This window comes from Bos indicus, chromosome 14 (genome assembly GCF_029378745.1).
Source record: "Bos indicus isolate NIAB-ARS_2022 breed Sahiwal x Tharparkar chromosome 14, NIAB-ARS_B.indTharparkar_mat_pri_1.0, whole genome shotgun sequence".
Lineage (NCBI taxonomy): Eukaryota > Metazoa > Chordata > Mammalia > Artiodactyla > Bovidae > Bos > Bos indicus.
The window spans coordinates 6041172-6057215 of record NC_091773.1 but is presented as its reverse complement, the minus strand read 5'-3'; the positions used below and the strand labels follow the sequence as shown (position 1 = coordinate 6057215).

Here is a 16044-nt window from a genome sequence, read left to right as displayed (position 1 = left end):
AAAAACCAAAACACTGCACAATAGTTTCAAACCTCAAATCTTCACCTTGTATTTATTTATTTTTTTGTTTTTTTAATTTTCAAAAAGTCAGAGTTCGACTCTCAAGTTAACCCCTTATGAGGCTAGATCTCAGTATCCATATGGGTTACAGAGCTGGGGATTCTGTTGTCAATCGTAAGCACATCAGAGTAAACTAAGGGTTTTCCTAAGTCTACACATGTGACCACCCCCACAGTATTTTTTTTTTTTTGGTTGTTCTGGGTCTTCAGCGAGTGGGGACCACTCTCTAGTTATGGTGCTTGGGCTTCCCTTGTGGGGCACAGGGCCTATGGTGTGCGGGCTTCAGCAGTTGCAGCTCTCAGGCTCTAGAGTGCAGGGTGCATGCGTTCAGTTGCCTGTGGCATGTGGAATCTTCCCAGACCAGGGAATCAAACCCACGTCCCTTGCATTGGCAGGCAGATTTTTAACCGCTGGAGCACCACGGAAGTCCCACCCCCATGAGATTCTGATACAGACAGGCTGGTGCCCAGGGATCTGTCACCCCTAATCCCCAAGTAATTCAAACATAAACTTTGGTAGAGAACTCCTTGAGTAAATGATCTCTGCTGCTGCTGCTAAGTCACTTCAGTCGTGTCTGACTCTGTGCGACCCCATAGGTGGCAGCCCACCAGGCTCCCCCATCCCTGGGATTCTCCAGGCAAGAACACTGGAGTGGGGTGCCATTGCCTTCTCTGAATGATCTCTGAGCTATTTGTTTTTACACTCAACACTAGCTATGCCACTAATCCCTACCAAACTGTATCCTTGCTTTCAGTTGGAGCTTTTGCCTTCCCTGTAGAAGCAGACAGTGCTGGAAGAGGCTTGTTTTGTGTCTGAAACCTTCTCCACTCAAGGTGAATGATTAGTGTGACTGTTGCCCCAGCTAAAGCAATCCTAACGTGGAATGCACTGTTGGTCAGGTGATAGGTGGCTTAATTAGCAGGAGTCAAGGCACAGCTGCTGGCAGTCTGGGACTCCATAAGGCTGTCGAGCATCTGCTATGACTCTATGAAAGCTGGAGGGCAGGAAACCACGGGGAGTAGTCTATTTCTATGGTGTGTTTCTGTTGATGAAATTGTCTACATGCAGAATGAGCCCATTGATCTTTATTTGGAAAGTCTTGAGAATCTTCTTTGCTTGAAAGCATGTGGCAGGGTTTCACTGTTTATCAGCAGAGACCATACTGGGAGTATGGAGTGGCACATGGCACAGCTAGCTTGGGTCAGCCATGAAACTCTGTTCTTATTCCTCATCCTGTCTCTCTCTTTCTCTCTCTGTGCTTCTCTCCCCCATTTCTCTTTATCTTAAATAATCATAAAATATTTAGATAAGAAATGTCCAGAGAGGTCACTTAGTGTAGTAGTCCTTGATTTCTGACCAAGAGATAATTAGTTTTCTAAGTTTCCTCATTAGCTATGTATAATTTTCTCATGTTTGGACTTTTCAATAATACAGTATATGTTTTAAAGTCTCCAAAATTATTCTCCTATGCAGCCACTTTGGGGATTCCTCATGTTACAGATGGCTAAGTTGAAGCCCAGAGAAGTGAAAAAATGATTGTTCACGTCTAGGAAGTGATAGAATAGATCCAGATTACTTGATTTCCCAGACCAGTTTTCTTTTCCATCCTATATCATTTCCATTTCTTGTCACCCATCAATTACTGCACTAGAGCTTTTCTGTAGCACACAGAAGATATTTTTCTCCATCTAGCACTGCATTTTCTTGGGCACCGTCTTGTCTCCTATGCCGTAACATGATTCATGAGGTGACCAATCATAGGACTTTATCCTCTGACCCCAGGTTCAGCGTGTAACCCAGATGCTGCTTGTCATTCATTCTTCTTGTCTCAGGGCTGTGCTTTTCATTAAGCTCAGCCAACAGAGCTCTTCCCTTGGGTTCTTCAACTTGTGATGGAAAGTGCCTGTCTTTTAGGTTACAAAGATGAAAGCTGGTGGTGCCACAGTAGACCTCTGGAATAAAGCAAAAATCTGGTTAATTATAACTGGTCTGTTTGCATTATTGTAACTTTTATATTGGTCTATTTAATAAAGAATTCACAGGAGTCAGGACTTGATTTTGTTATAAGTAAGTTCCACCACTCTTCATGTAAATAACTTTGGCTGTCACTTCTACCTCCCAGAGTTCATTCTTAATCTTGTTGTTGGGTTGTTCAGTTGCTAAGTTGTGTTGGATTCTTTGTGACCCCATGGACTGCAGCTTACAGGGCTTCCCCGTCCCTCACTATCTCCTGGAGTTTGCTCAAACTCATGTCCAGTGACTTGGTAAAGACAGTATAATAAAACCTGATCTTCCAGTTGTACAGAGTTTTTGAGACAAGAGCAGTAGATATTATCTATGGACACGTTTTGCAAAGTTAGACTCTTCTCGTGTTTTCTGACCAAGTATCTGACCAAGTGTTCTATCTCCATCTGCCCTCAAGATCTTCTCACCGAAGCCTAGCAGCACTCTCTATAAACGTCCCTGCCTCAAATCAGGAAATGAACCTGAAGACACAGAACTCAAAACCTGTTAATAAGCAATGGAACCCACAGGAAAGCAAAAAACAGCAAAAAACGCATCCTCCGGCATATTGTGATATAAAAGAAAAAGCAATTACTAGAAATGAATGTATGTTCAGGATGACTTCCTTCATTCCTAAAGAAAATGGTCCACAGCCAGCTCACAACGAAAACATGCAACTGCTGACCAACAGTGTGATCTTACCCTTACATTTTACAGCCATGATTAATGAGTGACAACATTAGAATGGGAAAAAAAAATTGGCTGTAGGTGCACATCAAGTGTTCAACGAGCCAGGCAGTTTGCCTGGGTGTTTGATTACATGCATTGATTTGGAGTGAGAATGGCAGTGTGCAAGAGGGGAGCAGTTGTGCCAGAAACTTCGGACCAGGGACAAGATGATATTGAGGTTTCCAGATTGGATAGAAAACAGAACATGCCTGCTATTGGGCCATACAACTGCAGCTACCTCACCAGCCTAGAGGCCAGCTATTTGTTATTTTTCTTATTTCATAGCAGCGTTTGGTAATCCACCTGTTATCATCTCCTTTGTGGTTGCCATTAGCTACTATCTTCCTTGAGAGTTGGCTTATCCTGAAAATGGCAGGCTCCAAAATCAATTCCACAGGAATAGTGAGTGGTAAGAGTGCCCAAGATACAGTAGTCAGAAATTTGACCCACTGTCTTTCAAGGCGATTGGATATCCATTTGTATTTAGAAGACTGGAGATATTACTCATTCATAGAATTGCAAAGATACAGAAGTTGCCTACAGGAGTAGCAATAGGAAGAACTCGTTTAACTAAAGGAAGGAGAGAGGGAAGCAGGAAGGAAGGGTGAAGGCAAGAAGGAAGGAAGGAAGGGAGATGCAGAGCTGGACAAGACCATTTACTAAATGTTTCAAGGATATATAAGCTGATTCCTTAAATCAAACCTCTTTAGAGAATCCTTGCTTGCTCCTTGGAAGAAAAGCTATGAGCAACCTAGACAACATATTAAAAAACAGAGACATTATTTTGCCAACAAACGTTTGTCTGGTCAAAGCTATGATTTTAGCAGTAGTCATGTATGAATGTGAGGTTTGGACTCACAAGTCTTTGCCCCCAAGTGGCTCACCTTTTAGCAAGGGGACAGACACAAGCACATGTATTAAAAAACAAATGATAAGGACATCTGTAAAGGGAGAGTTGGAAGGAAGTCAGAAAGTTTTTTGAGAGAACTGACTTCTGACATGAGTTTTGAAACAGCAATAGTTTCCCAAGATAACAGAAAGTGAAGTGAAAGTGAAAGTTGCTCAGTCGTGTCTGACTCTTTGAAACCCCATGAACTATACAGTCCATGGAATTCACCAGGCCAGAATACTGGAGTGGGTAGCCTTTCCCTTCTCCTGGGGATCTTCCCAACCCAGGGATCGAACCCAGGTCTCCCGCATTGCAGGCGGATTCTTTACCAGCTGAGCCACAAGGAAAGCCAAAGGGAAATCTATTTTTAGACATCTATCATCTTTTGAATCCTGAGCCCTAATAATTCAGGGGCTATCTTCAGTCATCTTTGTAAATTCAAGACTTAGTGCATACGGTAGCCATTAAGTCAACATTTTAAACATTGTTCCTGGAAGTTTGCTATGTACCCTGCCCTAGTAGCTGAACATGCATGTGCACGTGTGTGCATGCACACACACACACACACACACACACACACACAGACGGTTTGTAACATTTATCCGTTAAGGCTAAGGATAGGCATGCCCTCACTTGCCCTCTTTCCGAGCTGTGTTTTCGAGGACTGCGCTTGCCCTCAGAGTGTGTAGGCTCGTGTTAGCTGCATCCCCCTCTCCTAAAGCTAGAGGGTTGACCACATGCTTCGCATTGGCAAGGATCCTGAAAAGCCACTTCCCATTAACCATTAAATTTCCCTCTTTCTCTGCACATATTTCACTTCAAAGATTCTGCTGACCTTTCTGTGATAAATGTGATTCACTCTAAAACTTAAGGGTCAAATGGAAAAGAGGAAAATCTGACATTTGGAGTCACCATTCATTAGGCTCAATAAGGCCAGAGATCACCTTAAAAGGCAACATATATCACCCCAAATTGAGAGCATTTTGACTCACGGTGACTGTTTGGGCAACTTAAAAAAAAATGTTCTACCAACTAATTTGCAACTGGTATTTGGGGGACTGCTGCTGCTGCTGCTAAGTCGCTTCAGTCGTGTCCGACTCTGTGCAACCCCATAGACGGCAGTCCACCAGGCTCCCCCATCCCTGGGATTCTCCAGGCAAGAGTACTGGAGTGGGTTGCCATTTCCTTCTCCAATGCATGAAAGTGAAAAGTGAAGGTGAAGTCTCTCAGTCGTGTCCGACTCTTAGCGACCCCATGGACTGCAGCCCACCAGTCTCCTCTGTCCATGGGATTTTCCAGGCAAGAGTACTGGAGTGGGGTGCCATTTGGGGGACTATTCCTTCCTTTATATCCAGATCAGACAGAACTTGAACTGGTGGCTAAAATTGTGCTGCATTTGTTATTATACTTCTATCAGGACTTAAGAAAAAGAACTGGATTCTAGACAAACCTCTGTCATTCATTCTCTGAATGACTTTGATCTACTTTCTTAATTTTTTTCTGAGTTATCATTAAGATAGAAATCCTTACAACCATTAAGTTTTGATCAGCTGCTATATCTAAGGCTCTAGGCTAGGTACAAGAGTCCCAGGTGTGAGAGAGACAGATAAGAGCTTAGACTCTTATCAGGGCGTAAGCAATAAATGACATGATTTAAGAGAGTACTGAACATTAACCATGCTTATATATAGGTACAACCTCTGGTGCATACATTGAAAACCTGTGTTAAAGCAATGGTTGTTTTGTTTACAAGCTGTATGAGTTGATAAAAAACTGCTTCATCTTGTCTAGAAAAAGGGAAATAGCACATTAATTCAACAAATATTTATTGAAAATTTGTCTAGATAATGGTGATATAATATTGAATAAAGGAGATATGAGTACTGCATCCCTGGGCTTTGTCTTAGTGTTTATTTTGAGAACCATTTATGAAAATGTATATGAATGTCTATTTAAAATTATAAATACTTGTAATTATTAAATGACTGTTGAAGATATAGGATCGTGTTCCTCAGGGTTTCGTGACCTCTGTTTCATTTTTGTATTTCATTGTATATAGATACAATATGCTGTATCTATCTTCCTGTTCAATTCCGGCCTTTGAACCCATGTGTGATAACAGCTCATTTACTTGTCAGGAAATAGAAATCAGTATTAACCCAGTCTTCTTCTAACCTCACAGCAGTGGTGTTTTCTGTCCACATTACTGACCCTGAGTATTATCAGTTCAGATGGGTCTTCTGAACCCCGAGGGGAAGAGCGTCTGATACAAGTGTTACAGTGAGTGCTCATAAGTGCATTTTGTTTTTTTGCATTTGAGAATTAAAAAAAAATTCCTAGTCTATGTCTCTCATAAGTGGAAATTTTCTATTAAGTTGATGATTACAGAACAAAAACAGGGCAGGGTGGGTGAAAGAAGTTGACAGTGGCCATAGCAACCATCTAGAACCAGGGGGTGGAGACACGACCCTTCACAGCTCCTTGTTGGCATTAGCGGACAGTGAAGAGGCTTGCCTACCACAGACCTAAACATGGTCTCGTATTTCTCAACAGAGCACTCTAGGCAGACACCCCTAATGGAGTGGAGGCACCACATGCCTTAAAATACAGTTTTCAATCCCTGTTCTGTGCAAGACTCTAGTTTTGCAATTGAGGAGAAGTGAATTGTTTGTGATTGCCTATCAGTTGATGACTAGGAAAGCACTCAAACCCAATCCAGTGCCCTTTTTAAGTTTTTCACCAAAACACTTTGCTCTTTAGTCACAACAGACAACGGCTTTTATTAAACACACAGACACACACACACACACAAACACAGGATGGTCCCGTATCATAGCAATCTAGACACTGCTTCTTCAGCTTATGTTCTCCCTACGTCCAACATGAATAACATCAGATCATAGATCACACATTTTAGAATTACAGAGCAATGGACAACTCCACCTGGGTCACAGAAATTAAGATGATTTACATGAATTTCCTGATACACAATTGAAACTGATGCCATTGGTGGCGGCCTATAGTCCCTAAGTATTTTTGTGATGCTGGCCCAACTTCAACTGCCAGCACCCACAATTCTTCCCCTGAGGTCATTCCCTGGCTTGCAGAGCCTCTCTCTGTCCTTGTGAAGGGTGGGCAAGAAGTGTCAGGGCCCTAGTGCCTCCTAGGTGAGGCCTTAACCCATCAGCTAATGGGAGGGGTTGGTTCAGTACACCAGCTCCCTTGTGCCTTGGATAGGATGACTCGGGTATGTCCTACATTGGCTCTCCTGTCCTCTAGCAGGATTAAGCTCTAGTTGCCAGCTGTGGTCATTGCTTCCTTGTTAATACCTTTTCGATGGCTGCTTCCCTTGACTCCTTCCAGATGCACCTCCTCATTCCCCCACGGCTGTTTCCTGAGACCACTTCCCAGGTGAACTACTGACGCTCAGATCCTCGTCTACAGTCTGCTCCTACAGACCCCAAACCAGGACAGAAATACATCCACACAGCAAATTTACCACATGCCTACACAAATTTGGCTTCCCTGATGATAAATGATAAAGAATCTACCTGCCAGTGCAAGAGACCTGGTTTTGATCCCCGAGTTGGGAAGATCCCCAGGAGGAGGAAATGGCAACCCACTCTGCCTAGGAAATCCCATCGACAGAAGAGTCTGGTGTGCTACAGTCCATGGGGTCGCAAAGAGTCAGACATGACTAACATAACACACACACCCGTTAACTCCTGTTCTGAGGCTGGTCATATGGGAAAAAAACAACACCGAATAAAATCCCTGCCTTCAGTATACTTACACTTTTCCCTACTTAGTAGTTCTCTCAGCTTAAGAGAGGAAGCCAGAGAACACTTAGCTTTAGACTCCTACTAAAAATTAAAGCATGATCAAAGAGCGATGCACAACAAAAACTTAATGTTTGTATAGTAAGAGACGTGTACAAAATTTTTGGCTGCGAGTGTATTCAGTCATGTCTGACTCTTTGCGACCCCATGAACTGTAACTCACCAGGCTTCTCTGTCCATGAGGTTATCCTGGCAGAACTCTGAAGTGGGTTGTCATTTCCTCCTCCAGGAGATCTTCCTAACCCAGAGATCAAACCTACATCTCCTGTGGCTCCTGAATTACAGGCGGATTCTTTACCACTAAGCCACCTGGGAAGCCCTAAAATTTTTAGCTACCACACCTTAAAAGCAATCAAAGCCTGAAGAGGTTGGTTGGGTAGCTATTTCACCCTTACCATTTCACAGATGAGGAAATTGAGGCTTAGGGACATGATTTAGCAGATTAATTCTACAGGTAAGCCTCAGGGCCAGCACTCAAGCTCACTGCAATATCTCTTCCGCCTCGCTTGTCTTTGTAGCTTCTATAACAAGAACATGAGGACGCTGCTGCATATAAAATGACTGCTTCCAGTAATCCCATCCTGCAACTAAATTATTGTTTCCTCACCTTCTTTTGAAGCAGGCAGGTTAGGTCATTTCTGGGAAGAGTTGTTTCCATGGCCCATTGATTTGCTTTCACTGGGCATCTCTTTTCCTGGCAGAATAGTCTGTCGATGGTATTAGGCAGATGCAGCTTATCATGCATTGTGCGATGCTGTGCTGTGCTTAGTCACTCGGTTGTGTCTGATTCTCTGCAACCCCATGGACTGTAGCCCACCAGGCTCCTCTGTCCCTAGGCAAGAATACTGGAGTGGGTTGCCATGCCCTCCTCCAAGGGATCGTATCAACCCAGGGATACAACCTACATCTCCTGTGTCTCCTGCATTTGCAGGCGGATTCTTTACTGCTGAATCCCCTGGGAAGCCCCATCATGCATTACAGAAGTTTATAACTCTGGGGAAGTGACTGAAAAAAAGGTGGGGAATAGCTATTGCTTAAAATAAGAATCCTAGATGTTTGGTATTTGTGTATGTAGAGGGGAGGTTACTATGGAGATCAAGGGCTGGCAGCATGGTTGGCATGATAGAGTGGAACACGCCCAAGGCTGGAACAGGCCCCAGCATCTCTTTCTGACCATCACAGTGACCACCGCCTGTCAGCTGTATATAGTCATGGGCCAATCCATGCACCCTTGTGCCCTCCAGGTTCATTCCAGCCCATGGGTAAAGTTTAACCCGGATGGGAAATTGCCAGCCACTCAACCTCACCATCTGGTACCAATCAGAAGTAAATGCTATTGGCCATAATCCTTGAATGCATTACTCAAAGGATGTCTAAAATAAAAAATGAATAGTGTAAGACATTGGGCTATCCAGCTACATTTATTATGTTATGCACAAAACAAAATGCTGAGTGTAAGTCTATCTCTGCTTTATAGACAAGACAACTGAGGCTCCAAAACATGAAGCAATGTGCTCTTGATCACATGACCCAGAAAGGAAACAGCTTGGACCCAAACCATGGCCTCTGGTTTCCTCTGGGAGTGCTTTATGTGTCTGCATTCTCTTCTTTCTCACTCAGCCGACCCAGTTCATAGAGGTCAGTTTCTTCTCCCCTGAATGATACCTCCATTGCCTTGCTATTTTTTCTCTTCTATGCCTCTCACTCCCTCATTTGTACTGAGACCTTATCCCAAGGTGGCCCACTTAAAGGAGACATAGATACATAGGTTTCTGTTAACACAGGTTAATTTCCCAAATTCCAAACTCCTCTTAGTCCAGTTCTTCACTTTCTTCTCTCTGCTTAGTTACTAGGTCACAATATATTTCTCTCTACTGATGAGACACACTAAAACCAGCAGACATGGCTTCTAACGAATGTGAATCATTGGGTGCTATAGGCCTCTGCATCTTGGGACAGAGGGGTGTCTCGGTTGAATTCCTTTTGTACATTAAGGTATATCCGTCCATCAGTATATACTGAACATTTCCTGTGTGATGGACTGTCCCAAATAGAGGTGAAATTTACATGTGAAGAAGATTGGCAAAAGAATAAAGTGTGAATAGAAAAACCTGGGAAACATTTGACTTAAGATTTTAGGATTCAGTTTTCAGTAGATGAAAAAGATAGACCTGTGATCCAGCAAGAGAAAGCATGATGGACAAACCTGAGGAGAACACAGACTCAGCTCAGACGGCAGAAGGTGTGGAAAGTTGGTAGAAGACGATCTATTGCTCGAGAATGGATAAAAACCGGAATCTCGTCCGAACATCCTATTTCATAGATGAGTATGCTTGAGAGTCACTGGAATTTAGCAACTCATCCAAGGAACTCAAGACTGGCTCATTTATTTTAGGGACATAAGTAAATATAGTCCAACTTATTTTTGCTGAATTGACTAGTTCATCCTTACAAGATGATTAACCTAAAAAGCTCTTAATGTAAGAATTAAGATGACACATTGAAAATATTGCAACTACTCTAAGAAATTATGAGTGCCAATGAATACAAAAAAATATGAGCAGAAACAAATGAAAGAAAAAGGTGAGATTTAGGCGTTTCTGTGGCTGCCTTAGTTGATAACACGGCTCATATAGTACATTGAGTTGTCAAAATTAGACCCTACCTTTCTAATTTTAATCATTCCCCCAATCAATTTTCTGTGCATGAGTTTTGAGTACAAAGCAAGTAGAGAATACTTATCAAAAAATCCAAAGAATTCTAAAGACTAATTTGCATGAACTGGCTTTTCCTTTTTGAGCACCCAAAGTATTAATAAATGACCCTGCTACAGTTGTCCCACAGTCCCCATATCTTATACTATTTTACAGAGGGAAGGCTTCATTTTTTTGCATCAGGATAGCTTTGAGAATCTAGCAAAAGCTTTAGAGCCCGCATGGAGACAGAATCCAGAAAAAATGCACCTAATTAATTACAAACAATATACTTCATTTGAGTGCACATTTTTATACCCCCACAAAGCATAAACATTCCATATGGAATATTCCATTGACTTGGAATTTATAAACTACGGTTAAAAACTATTTTACACGTTACAAAATGAGTTCAAAAAATTCATGTGAAATTTACATCTCTGTGTAGCAATGAGAAAACAGAGGTATGAAGCGTCTTTTCCTCATTCACACAGCTGGTACTTGCTGGAGCCAAACATGGCTCCAGGACTTTTGGTCAGGTTCCATGACATGATGCTATTATTGCCATCATCCATGCAAAAACGTTGATGGACTATGGCAGATAAGAATAAGGGGGACACAATGCAGAACACAGTTTATGTCTCACTGTAAATGAAGCTGGGGTCAAAGAGATGAAAGGGCCTCTCTGAACTGCCTTTTCTAAAACCGGCAGGATGAGCTTTTGAGAGTGTAAATTGGGTACACGCAGAGAGCCAACAAGAGCACTGCATTCTGTGCAAGCTCACATCCTGGTGTTCTTCAAATATTCATTTGCTTCCCTGTGCAGAAGCATCAATTAACCATAAGTCAGCTTCACAATCCCAGGCCACTGTTGTTCCTTTGGCTACAACTAGGCTCCCTCAATCAGGAGACAATCAATGAAAGATAAATTCGCTGGGCTTAATTGAATCTTCCATATTCAAGTCTGCCTTCTCCATTTGATAAGAAAAGAGATATTTAAAGAAGTTCATGTCTCCTGAATGTCAAAAGCTCTTGGCAGGGCTTGCAAAATTGTTCAGTTAGTCCCTTTCCTCGGCCATGTATCTGCCTCTAACTCATATTCCATTCCAGGTCTCTAGAACTGTAATGACCCAGGGCATATCTTATTCATCTCTGTACCCCTGAGTCCTAGGGAGATGGATAGGCAATAAACAAGTAAATAAACAGATAATTTAATGGGCAGTGGTAAGTACTCTGAGGTCAGGAGATAGCACTGAGATGGAGAATGGGGATTTATTTTTTTCTGGGACTTATGGGACTCTCTCCCTGGTGTTCTCATTGGAGTGAAGACCTGAGTGAAGAAAAAGACATGGCCCTTGAACATCTGGAGGGAGAATATTCAAAACAGGAAGCAGCAAGTACACTTGCTAAAGACAGGCACGTGCTGGGCAGGCTTGATGAAAAGAGAAGGTGGGTGGCTGGTGTGTGACACACGGTGGGCTCTCAACAGACATGAAAAGAACTAGCACCTTAAACAACACCTGGGCAGAGTAAACCTGCAGCGAATATTTCTTGTATGGATACATTTGTACCACTCCCCCCCAAACTAAATATGCCTCCGTTCAGTTCAGTTGCTAAGTCGTGTCCGACTCTTTGCAACCCCATGAATTGCAGCACGCCAGGCCTCCCTGTCCATCACCAACTCCTGGAGTTCACTCAGACTCACGTCCATCGAGTCAGTGATGCCATCCAGCCATCTCATCCTCTGTCGTCCCCTTCTCCTCCTGCCCCCAATCCCTCCCAGCATCAGGGTCTTTTCCAACTAAATATGCCTACATATCTGTAAATGTTAGCTGTCTTCCCAATCCAGGAATCTTGTTAAATGTGCTTTATAACAGGAGCTAAAGCATGGACCTACATATTTTATGTTCATTCTGCTTTTTAAATCCCATGCTAAGTACATCAGATGAATGTGATGATTCTCATTTTATAGACAAAGAACCCGTAGTGATGGAAAAGCTTATTCTCACCCACCATAAAAATTGGGATCTCAGATTTTGCTCATAAGCCTCTACTTCACCACCTACTACAAGGCAAAAGGACAAGAGGGTGGCAGAGGATGAGATGGTTAGATAGCATCACTGATTCAATGGACATGAACTTGGGCAAACTCTGGAAGATAAGATAGTGAAGGACTGGGAGGCCTGGTGTGCTGGAGTCCATGGGGTCGCAAAGAGTTGGACACAACTTAGCAACTGAATAAAAACAACACTGCCTTTCCAGGAGTCAGATGGAAGAATCCCTCTTGATGGTAGAGATTTTTAAAGAAGGTGGATTCAGTTAAGTATAATATGGATTGTGGAAAATTCTAAGCATATCAGTCAAAGTCTAGCAGGGAGTAGACATCACATTCAAAGGAGGAATTGAGCTCATTGAAAAAGAGGGAGATAGAGGGACTGTTCATGAAGTGGGCAAAGTGATGGGAACTGATAAGGGTCAGGGAAGTGTCTGGATACTAGCATCGAGGAAAGCCACTGAAATGGTCAGAGCCCAGGGAGACTTCAGGATGCAGTAATACATGCATCTACAGGAGAGAGGCCACAAGATAGGAGTTGGCCAGGGCAACTGACTTACCCAGCTTAGCTTGGGCCTTTCCCAGTTTTCTATGGCAAGTCTGGAGAAACCTCTCAGTCTCGAGTAAGCTAGTGCTGAGTGAGCTCAGCTGTGATCTTATGCAGAGGACTGTAATCAGTGCTGACCACAGCCCAGTAGGGGTGAGAGCTGGCAGGGGGTACTTTCTCCTATCCCCTTTTCTGCCCTTGAACCTCAGTCCATGACTTACACTGGCCACACCCAATGGGAAGCTCAAATGCAAGAGAGTCTGGATGACTCAGTCTCTAAAGATCAGCTTGAGGGAGCATAGCGCAGGGTAGAGAAGGACTGAAAATGGATATGTGAGGTGGAGTGGAAAATACTTGTGCAGTAGGATATAGGCTACCTGTTGGCAATGAGAGACCCAGGAATCAGTGGTTGCCTGTGTAAGACTGTGAGACGTTTATACAAGACTCACTCCTTAGCATGATATTCATGGCTCTGTAACATCCTCGACTTGGTTTCCCAATTTGCCCAGTGTGTTACCTGTACATACTCATGCTACAGCCACCTGGCACTCTTACCCTTCACCACATCTACATGCTTTGACTCCATGGCATTGCGCAGAGAAAGCTGAGCACTGAAGAATTGATACTTCCTAGCTGTAGTGCTGGAAAAGACTCTTGAGAGTCCCTTGGACAGCTAGGAGATCAAACCAGTCAATCTTGTTGTTGTTCAGTCGCTCAGCTGTGTCTGACTCTTTGTGACCCCATGGACTGCAGCATGCCAGGCTTCTCTGTCCTTCACTATCTCCCAGAGCTTGTTCAAACTCATGTCCATTGAGTCAGTGATGCCATCCAACTATTCAACTTCTCCTCTGTCTTCCCCTTCCCCTCCTGCCTTCAGTCTTAAAGGAAATCAACTCTGAATATTCACTGGAAGGACTGATGCTTAAGCTGAAGCTTTATACTTTGGCCACCTGATGTGAAGAGCTGATTCATTGGAGAAGACCCTGATGCTGGGAAAAGTTGAGGGCATGAGGAGAAGGAAACGACAGAGGATGAGATGGTCAGACAGCATCATCAACTCAATGGATATGAGTTTGAACAAACTCTTGGAGACAGCAAAGGATAGGGAAGCCTGGTGTGCTGCAGTCCCTGGGGTTGCAAAGAGTCAGACATGACTGAGCAACTGAATGACAACAAATGGCCTTGCTAATTCAACTGTGCCACTGTGACGTCTTCCTTATCTCTTCTCTGGGCAGCTTATTCATGTCAAAGAATGTAACCTAACCTCACCACAAAATGATCTTTTCCCTCTAGCCTCCCACTAGAGTTTATACCTTGCAGACTCTCACTGCTTACTTGTCTTGTCATGCGTCTCCTGAGTATCTCTTGGAACTTTCCCTGCGATCACTCAGATGGGAAGACTCTATTCAACAGTGCCCGTATCTTATTTATTTTTCACCCCAACCCAAACCTAGCATAATATGGTACATCGTGGGTGCTCCCAATCAGCTTTATTTCTGCATAGAACTGAACTGAAAAGCACACCTTGGTAGAGGCCTGAAGTCATCACAAGCACCAGCAATGGCTTGAGCAATTTAATGAGAAGGGTAACACAGGTTGCCCTCAGGACATCCTTACAGGTCTGCTCTTGTGAAACAAAATGCTCAACTCTCTGTCTGCAGGATGATTTTGCAGCCTGCTGTCTTCAAATTGAAACCCAGTGTGGGGTTGAAGGACAAACATCTCACCAGCAGTGGGTACGTTTGTTACCTTTGTGGAATGGTTGCATGGTTCTTCCAGATAGAAAAGAGATTTATAGCATAATAAGCCAAAACGTATGTTGATAGATTAAGGAGAGGAAAATTTATGCTTCCATGATTTGTAATAAATAAGTAAAGATGTGTTTTAGATACATTAAGCCAAATGTCTTTGCCCCATTCTAAACAGTGCAAGAGAACATAAGTTATTTATTATGCATTTAGTTAGCAGCTGCGCACTGAACTTCTAATACTCCAGGTGCTGCCCTCAGGGGAGAGAGGGAAAAAAGAGATGGAGTGAGGAGAAAAGAATTTCAATCCCGGCATCCCTATACCTGTGTGTCTGAACCTTGGCATTTTACTTGACCTCGCAGAGCCCTGTTTCCACATCTAATGAAGTTGGGATAATAATAAACCTTCTGCTTCTCAGGGCTTTGAGAATTAAACGTTGGAGACTCTAAAGTTGCATAAACATGACCTTATAATTAACAACTCAGTGATTCTCCATCTCAAGTTCCTTCCAGTAAAATGAAGGCAGTGGTGCCAGCTCTGTTTACATCATGGTGTGGATCACAGATTTAAGGAAATTATTGCATATCATGGGAACATATCTCAATGCAGAGGCACCAGGTTCGATCCTGGTCTTTGTGAACCAGTAGTCCAGCATGGGGAGAAGGCATGGCAACCCACTCCAGTGTTCTTGCCTGGAGAATCCCAGGGACAGGGGAGCCTGGTGGGCTGCCGTCTCTGGGGTCGCACAGTCGGACACGACTGAAGCGACGCAGCAGCAGCAGCAGCAGTCCAGCATGAACTTTAGAAGAAGCCCTACAGTTATACTGCCCACACTCCTGTCCTAAGTCCCTTTCTATTTGTATGAGTTTGTGTGGCTTGAGTACTCAGTCACTTAGTTATGTCTGATCATTTTGCGACCCCATTGACTGCAGCTGGCCAGGCTCCTCTGTCCATGGGATTTCCCAGGCAAGAATACTAGAGTGAGTTTTCTTCTCCCAGGGATCTCCTGACCCAGGGATTGAACACATTTCCTGTGTCTCCTACATTGCAAGTAGATTCTTTACCCGCTAAGCCATCAGGGAAGCCCCTGTATGAGTTTAAATAAGCTATTTAATCCATCTTAGTCTATGATTTCTTATCTATAAAAAAATGATAATGTTATCCCCTTTAAGAGGTTGCTGGTGGGTTTCAGAAGCACCATCTCTGCAGAGTGACTATCCCCATGCATGGTGCACAGTGCACCTTAATAAAGGTAAACTTTGATTACAAACTGGTTTGTAGTGAATTCCCTAACTTCTGTGTGCCTTGGCATGCTGAGTATGATAATACTGCAAAACATCATTGAAACGATCTATCTCATAGACCAGACTTTGCAAGATGTTCACCATTCTGGTAAAAGATGGTTTGGGAAACATTAGAGCAGGGGTGAACCAGGCTTATCCAGCCATGGTGATTTCAAGGTGTTCTTTACAAAATGTAACA

The 16044-nt window shown here is 43.2% G+C and overlaps 1 long non-coding RNA gene across 1 annotated transcript in view; it reads left to right on the top strand.

Annotated features, from left to right (window-relative positions):
• The window catches only part of LOC109568314 (uncharacterized), a 69520-nt gene that overhangs the window by 27790 nt on the left and 25686 nt on the right, over positions 1–16044 (top strand). The window contains exon 3 of the long non-coding RNA XR_002182227.2: positions 1–16044. This exon is cut by the window's left edge and continues 17878 nt beyond it; it is cut by the window's right edge and continues 25686 nt beyond it. This is a non-coding gene — a long non-coding RNA (uncharacterized lncRNA).